Genomic DNA, 8539 nt, shown 5'->3' with positions numbered 1-8539 from the left:
TGTAGGGCAGTCTATGCTTCTCTCCAGTTTTCCCCACTATTATTTATACCAACTGCAGGCTACACCAAATGAATGTATTACAGCAATCATTTATTAAATAGTTGGGTATTTTTCAGGGTCCTTCTGCTTTCCTTTTTTCCTATTATGAATAAAACATAGATGAATATTTTTCTTGCTTGTAGCTATTTCCTTGTTTGACAATACTTCTTTCCTTCAATTAAGTTGCTAAATTAAAATTACAAACTTATTTGTGCTTCCTTATCTATATTGCCAACTTACTTTCCAAAATGTCTGCATTGTTTTAATTTGCTATGCTGATGACTGATGATTTTTTTTTCTTTAGGGGAGAGTACAGGAATGCAGTCCCCCATTATCACAAATTATGCGGTCCAGTTTCCCTTATTTGGGAAAACTGTAGAAAAGGTAGATTCGCTATGACCTAATTCTCATCCCACGTGCAAAGGGTGAGCCTCACCCTAGGAAAGCTACCTTCCTGTTTATGATGTCTCCCCTGCCAGGAAAGTATGATGGGGATATTTTGATTATCCGCATTTTTTAAAAAAATACCTTCATAGCCAGGTGGTGGTGGTGGAGCACGCCTCTAATCACAACTCTCTGGAGACAAAGGCAAGCAGATCTCTGAATTCAAGGCCAGCCTGGTCGACAGTGTGACCAGGCCAGCCATGGCTACACAGAGAAAACTTGTTTTGTCTCAAAAACAAACAAACAAACAAAACAACAAAAACCTTCCTAACTTGATTGAGAACAAGAGGGCTTCTTATGTTTTAATCTGTATTTCATTTTACCATTACTTAGCTCATACTTAAGGCATCTCTTCTTAGGTAGACCTTGTAGCTTTATTTCCTTTTAACTATTATTAATGTGAGAATCACTCAGACTTGTCATACATTAAATATGTAGCTATCTATAACTAAACATTAATATTTCAGGGGATCTGTTTCTTCAAAGTTTCATTTCAACAGATAATTTATGTTTGTAACTTTGTCATAGAGATATAACTCCAATAAAATTTTCTGTACCTGCTAAACCAAGGCCTATAAGGTAGGGAGAATCTCTTCTACTGAAGACAAAAGAAAGGCAAGTGAGGTAGGAAGACAGATTAGCAAGAAGGCATGTTCAGAAAGACAAGGTACTATTATGCCTTGATATTGTTCATGTTAAAATTTTATAGCCAAGTTCTCATCATTTTATATTCATCTTTCAGTATGTAATTATTTTAAATATAGACTATTATTCTAATTATCTCTAATTAAAAGCACTTTCATATATCAATGTATATTCTAACAAAAAGGAGCTTTGAATTCATTCCATTTTATAATACAGTCTCCAGTTCTCAGAAGTAATTTTATATGTAGGCAGTAACTCTTGGGGTGTTCCTTTAGATAAGCCATGAATTTTAAAACTAACTCACATTTTTATTTTATTGTCCTACAAGAATAAATGCTAGAGGACTTTTCACTAAGTGTTTCAGGCCTTCATTAAGTACTTTTCTTTTATCTGATTATGTGCATGCTGCTTTCAATGAATACTAACTGCTCCTATTTGGCATTCTATTTCATAGTGAGGAGGTAGATTCACCACAGCCTAATTATCATTATGATTCCATTAGCCAGGTAGTCCTCTGAGACCACAAGACGGTGTCCTGTTGTTTTCAGTTGTGGTCAGTCATCAATCCACAGAATTAATGCACAGTTAAGTCAAGTCATGAATATCCTTATTCAGATGGCTCATTTGAAAAAAAAAAACACAAAAAACTAGAATTAAGAAAGCATTTAGGGCAATTCCAGAATATAGATCTTCTTCATTCCTTTTGATAGGAGCACAACAGAAGTGTACATAGTAATATATCTATTACCTCCTACTCAAGTGTGACTGCCCCCCTTCCCGCATCCTTACACAGTATTATTCTAGCACTTAGAGGGCTGTGAAGGTGTGCTTCTATTGGAAAAAGATAAGGGCAAGCCCATCTTACCCTTCAGCTTCACTTCTCCCCCATTATTACATCCTTCCTTGCCTGTGGTCGGTCCCTTCTTTTTTCCTTCCCTTCCTCCCCCCCCACTCTCTCTTTCCCTTTCCCTATGACCACCTTAATTGCATCAAGGTTCCCTTTTGGGTTTCAATGCAAAATGTTCCCCAGTGGCTCAAGGGTCTGAACCCCTGGTCTCTAGCTAGCAGCACTGTTTAGGAGGTTGTGAAGCTTTAGAAAGAGTGGGTCACTGGGAGCCACCTCACTTCCTGGCCTCTCTCTGCTTCCTGACTGCAGATGCAATGAGGCCAGCCCTTTACTACCTGGCTCCATGCTTTTCTCACCTTGATGGTCTGTATGCTCTCAAACTGTAAGCCAAAACAAGCTCTTTCTGACTCCTGATGGTTCTTGTCAGGTGTTTGGACATAGTAACAAGAAAAACTAATAACTAATAACTAATGTATCTATCCCTCCTCTTGGTACCTTTGAATATTGCCAACAGCTTATTTGTCTCAACCCTATTCTTCTTTTCATCATAACATTTCTATTTTTATTGTCTTGCATCATCAAAGTAACTTACGTCTATTATAGAATCTGCAAAAACACCAGGAAGAAAGAGAAAGTAATGGGAGCTAATTGTTATTCCAACTTTCAAATTATTGTTGTATTTCCTTTATGGCTTAACATGAAAAGGCCAAACACCTGGCTGAATGGCAGGTGTCTGTCCTGCCAGCACTCTAAAGGCAGAGGCAGGAGGATGATGAGTTTAAGGTTTCTTGAAGCAAAACATAAAAAAACAAAACAACAAAACCCAAACCCACCAGGAACAAATCAGGTTCACAGTAGATACATTTTTGTATCTGGCTTTTTCAGTTCACAGTCACCATCAGCATTTTGCCTGTAATTTGTGTGAAATTTTTAAAATATTCTATTGAGAAGACATTGGAGTATTGAGAAAATTAGAATGAAGCCACTCATTATTTTATCATTTCAAGATAATCACTTTAAAAAGCTCTGATAGATTTCTGGTCCTCCCTCCTTTCTCTCTCAAATGTTCTAACACTGAGCCAAACTTTCTGCCATGAATAAGACTTAAACAAAGACTTCTTATGCATATGAGTACTCTATCTGCAGGTACACCTTATGCCAGAAGAAAGCATCAGATTCCACTATAGATGGCTGTGAGCCACTATGTGTTTGCGGGGAATTGAACTCAGAACCTCTGGAAGAGCAGCCAGTGCTCTTAACCACTGAGCCATCTTTCCAGCCCTGAATATGACTTTTTAAAAAAACCACAAAGTCAGGCTGGTGAGATGGCTCAGAGGATAAAGTGCTTGCCATCAAGCTTGGTGACCTGATTTTAATCTCTGGAATTCACATAGAAGAAAGAGAAATGACTCTTGGGAGTTGTCACTCGATCCCACAGGCATGTCACAGTATGTGTGGGACTGCAGGAACGCATGCATGCGTGCACGCACACGCAAACACACACACACACAAAGTGCACACATACACACACAAATAGATTTTTAAAAAAAGAGAGACAAGAAAAAACCCACAAGAAGTAGATCATAGACTGCATACATTTTGTGAAATAATATTCCTTGATACAATAAGTCTTCTGTGTCTCCAGGCTCCACATCCATGGACTCAAGCAACCCAAAATCCAAAATATTTTTAAAAATTTGTGTCTGTAGTGAATATGTATAAACTTTTTTGGCCATTGTTTGTTCAGTGGTGAGTAGAGCATTTACACAGTAGTAGGTATTATAAGCAATGTGGAGGTGACGTAGGATGCAGGCAGGCTAAATACAAATACCATGCCCCTTCGTGTGAGTGACAGGAGCATCTGAAGACTCTGGTATTCACTGTGGATGGGAATGGCTCTTGGAATCCATTCTCTACCCATACTGATGGATGAATATACTGAGTTTGGGGGAAAAAAATAACAAACTGGACAGAGAGGGCCTTTGCTCTCTAGATCTTAGAGTTGAGTGGGGAGAAAGACAAGAAGCAAACAAATATAATTGATCAGCAGATACTGATGCCATGTCCTTTGGATAAAGCAGGAAGAGGGATGGAGATTGACACAGAGGGTGTTAGCTCTTTTGCGTAAGTTTTCAGGTAGATGGGGTCCCCTAATGAAAAATAATTCTACACAAAAACACTGCATTATTTTTTCTGGAATTTGTGTTGCCAGTGGTATTAGTGCAGTGTTGTGTGTAACATGCAAGTTTTTCCATTCTAAATTCATATTTTATACTTGTGTTAGTCCTAATTTTTTATTCTCCCTCTCCCCTCTCCTCCTCACTTCCCTGATCTCTTTTTTTCCCTCTTTTTGGAGATACTCTGTTTCTATAGCTCTAGCTAGCTTGGTACTTGCTATAAGCTCAGGGTGGCCTTGGACATATGGCTGTCTTCCAGCCTCATCCTCCTGAGTACTGGGATTACACACCACCATGCCAGGCTTATGTTACTTTTCTTTAAAGAGTTCTTAATTTGTATTGCTTCAGGCCTCAGGAATCACTGCCAGGCTTTAAGTGGGACTAAGAGATGAAACTCCCCAAAGAGAGTTGAGTAGATGGATAGTCATTGGCTGTGCTGACCAGAAATCCAGTCTTGCCCCACATACCACAGAGCTCAGGGCAGGTTTAGGATCTGGAGGCCTGAGGTACACATAAAAGCAGGAAAGGAAATGGGGGTGGGGTGGGCTGAATATGTGCATAATAAAATGTTATATTCCAGATCCTGGTGTCTTTAGTATGTGCCCAAAATCTGCCCTGTCCCTCCCCACCCTGGAAGCTTGGTTTCCGGGACTCGTTCTGTGAGCTATCATTATCAGTAATTTCCCTTCTTCTGACACTTCTTTTATTTCCCAACAAGTCAGAGACTTTTGAAAATGGAATGTCTGCTTGCCTTCAGATAAGCCCCTGTACGCGACCACATGTTCGTTTATTTCTTAACTTAAGGAATTTTGAAACTAGACCAATTTCTGCAGAAAGTGGATGATGGGAAGGCAGTCAGGAGATGACAGGAATTAAAGTCTGGGTCCTGCTGAGTCCTTAACATTCTGTTAGAGGAGATGTTTGCTTGGCAGACTTCCAGCCTGGATGCTAGGCTGAACACCCAAGGATGTGGCGGCATTCGAGACGCTACACGGGCTGTTCATTTGCTGGTCCAGACAAATAGTGTGATAGACTTAGCATCACTTGTTTTGCTACTTTTGAGTCTTATGGCTGAGATCTTTGGCACTGCATGGATCCTGTCTTGTGCTGATAATCTGAATGGCTTTCTAGAACATCCTACTGAATGTACTTTAGACAGTTTCCAGAAGAGTTAAAAGTGGCAATAGATCACAAACAACGGAATTGCTTCATCACAGCAAAGTGTTTCTAGTGTTTTAGAGTGTTATGCTCCAAATCTAGAGAAAACGTCTCCCTCTTGTTCTTTTTCTTCCATACGTATAAACGCTCTGTTGCTCCGTAACCTTGGTTGGGTCCAGGAAGTCTCCTCAGATAGCACATTTCTCAGATGTCTAAGTCTCTTACATAAAATGGCACAGTCTTTGCATACGAACCACACACACCCTCCCATATTCTTGGTGAGAACCACACACCCGGGAGAAGATGAGTAAGGCTGGTTAGCCATTCTTTCCAGTGAACGGAGCAGCAGAAAGCATTCCTGTGACCAAGGGAACCCAGCTCCTGGAGTTTCTAGCTGCTGATGTCATGATGCTGTTGGCATCTCTTCCCTCAATTCCTTTAATGTCAAGGACTTCGGGCTTGAGATAGAAGGGCATGAGCGTCTGTGGGCAGAGAGGAGATAGAAAGGTCGTGCTCTGACCTGGGACAGTCAGAGTAACGTGGAACACGTCAGGAACAGCATGTAGGCACATGAGTCAGTGACAAGAATAGCCCAGGAAATAATGACCTTTGTTCTTGGCATTTGAGATTTGCAGAAGTGGAAAGCATGCAGCGACCATGCAGATCGGGACAGATGTGCCTCCTGGAGTCCTCCCACTAGAAGGCACTGTCAGTTTGCAGGCAGCCATCACTTGCTGTGAGAAAGGCACCCACATGTCTAGGACCATCCATCCACCGCTCACAGAAACCATACAATTAAAGCAGCTTGTTCAACAGAATTTGGAGGACCCTTGCTCAAAGTCCACATTGCCAAGAACCTGGTTTTAATAAGCCTGACTTCCTTGCCTCAACAGTTTGTGTCGTGAGTTTATTGAACCATCATGTGAGCAGCCAGACTTGTGTCCAGTGATACAAGTACAAGATATGACCCACAAGGTTGAGGACGTCCTACAAATTGTGTCTTCTGACTTTGTGACGGGAAATGACCTCAGTCAAAAGAAAAGGACGGTGCATACAGAGTCTGAAACATTTTGCTAGGCTAAAATAAAGATGAAAAACAAGATAAAATGTAAATGGAGTGGGCTCAGCAGTTAAGAGCACTGCTTGGCTGCTCTTCCAAAGGGCCCAGGTTCAATTCCTAGCACCCACATGAAGGTTCACAACTGTATATAATTCCAGTTCCAGGAAATCTAATGCCGTCTTCTGACTTCTGCCTCTACCAGGCAAGCAAGTGGTTACATGGACAGCATACATAAAGGGAAACACTCCCACACACAACATAAAATAAAAATTTAAATTGTGCCTTATAATTATATACCAAATAAAGCTTGCTAAGATTTTTTTAAAACTGTAATTTCCAGATTTAATGTATTTAAAAAAAGAGAAAATTTCACATACTAGGGACACAAATAGATAAGTTTCTAAACAAAAACTCACAAGGTGATTACAGACCTTACAAGTAAGGTTTAATCAGAAAGTTGTTTCTGAAAATGTCTAAAGTAACACAACCAGGAATGTCCTTCCCAGTATTATATGTGACTGAAAGAACACTGGAACACAGGGCCAGTGACAGGAATTTGCAAGTAGATATTTATACACAGAGAGGCCGCTGGCATCCAAGGATACCACTAAACATCTTATAATGGATAGAAAATGCTTAATAGCGAATAGTCATCTGACCTACAATAAAAATATATTCAATAGCTATTGATGAGTACTCTAGGGCTATGCATGATTTAAATTTTTTTTTATGTTTTTCTGTACTTTTCAAGGTTTCTTATAATACATGTATTACCTTGAGAAATCAGTTAAAGAAATATATTCCATGCAAGTGAACGATCAAGGACTGATCTGTTCTGTAAACAGTGCCAAGAGTTTGATGGATTTTGTTGACAGGGAGCCTACAGTCTTGTATGAGATTAACCGAGATATAATATCTAGAATGAATGACTCATGGTCCCATCTCTCTGTGTGGGCTAGATCCCACACGTGGGCTCTCATGTGCAGGAGAAGGAATATCATAAAAACATGCATGGAGTATATTCTGTAAGATCTCCAGTTATTACCAGATACAGAAACACACACACACACACACACACACACACACACACACACACACACACCAGGTATTCAGGACATATATGTATATATGTATGTATATATGTGCGTGTGTCCTGAATACCTGATACACAGTCTTAAATATGTATTGTGAATATCTGATACAGAATCTTATATATTTGTTGTCTACATACATACCTTAGTATATTAGTCAGGGTTCTCTGGAGTAACAGAACTTATAGAATGAATCTCTCTCTCTCTCTCTCTCTCTCTCAATCTCTCTCTCTCTCTCCACATACACATACACACACACACGCACACACACATGAAGAGAATTTATTGGAATGACTTACAGGATATGCTCCAGCTAACCCAACAATGGTTGCCCATGAATGGAAGGTCCAAGAATCCAGTAGTTGTTCAACCCACGAGGCCGGATGTCTCAGCTGGTCTTCAGTATATGTGGGAACCCTGAAGAAGTCGGCTCTAACGCCAGTGAAGGAATGAATTTGCTAGTGAGTGCTAGAGATGCAGGCAAAGAGCAAGCTTCCCTCTTCCATGTCCATTATAGAGGCCGCCAGCAGAAGGTGTGGTCCATATCAAAGGTGCATCTTTCCACCTCCAAAGATCTCGATTAAAGATTTATCGTCCACCTCAAAGATACAGATTAAAAGTGGGTCTTTCCAATTCAAAAGACTGAATTAAGAAAGAATTCCTCATAGGTGTGTCTAGTAATTTGGGTTTTAGTTAATTCCAGATGTGGACAAGTTGACAACCAAGAATAGCCACTATAGTTAGGAAAGTTTAATTCACAAATTGGGTATAATATGGGACTAATAATAGTCATAGAAATATAATAAAAGTTATTTGAATGCCTTTGCCTTTCTCTCTCAATACCTTATTCTTAGTATATTGTACTTACCCTTCTGGTGATACAAGATGACAACGATACCTGCAAGAGACGCTTGCTGTAGGCATTATAACGGAGCACTAGACTACTGTATATGTGTTTCCTGATCACGTCATGCAAAACTCCAGTGGCTAATCTGAAAATGCTCAAGACAGGGTCTGCTGACTGCTGACCTTCCATCATGGAAGGAGGTGGTGGGGAGGGTCACCTGAGGTTCTGGCC

At 40.1% G+C, this 8539-nt stretch overlaps 1 pseudogene; it reads right to left on the bottom strand.

The window, feature by feature from the left end:
* Positions 1-342: 342 nt before the first annotated feature.
* LOC114704860 lies at positions 343-526 on the bottom strand (annotated as a pseudogene).
* Positions 527-8539: the final 8013 nt, after the last annotated feature.

Source organism: Peromyscus leucopus, chromosome 12, assembly GCF_004664715.2.
Source record: "Peromyscus leucopus breed LL Stock chromosome 12, UCI_PerLeu_2.1, whole genome shotgun sequence".
NCBI classification, from domain to species: domain Eukaryota; kingdom Metazoa; phylum Chordata; class Mammalia; order Rodentia; family Cricetidae; genus Peromyscus; species Peromyscus leucopus.
Note: the sequence above shows the minus strand (reverse complement) of the source record. Positions and strands in the feature narration are given on the sequence as shown.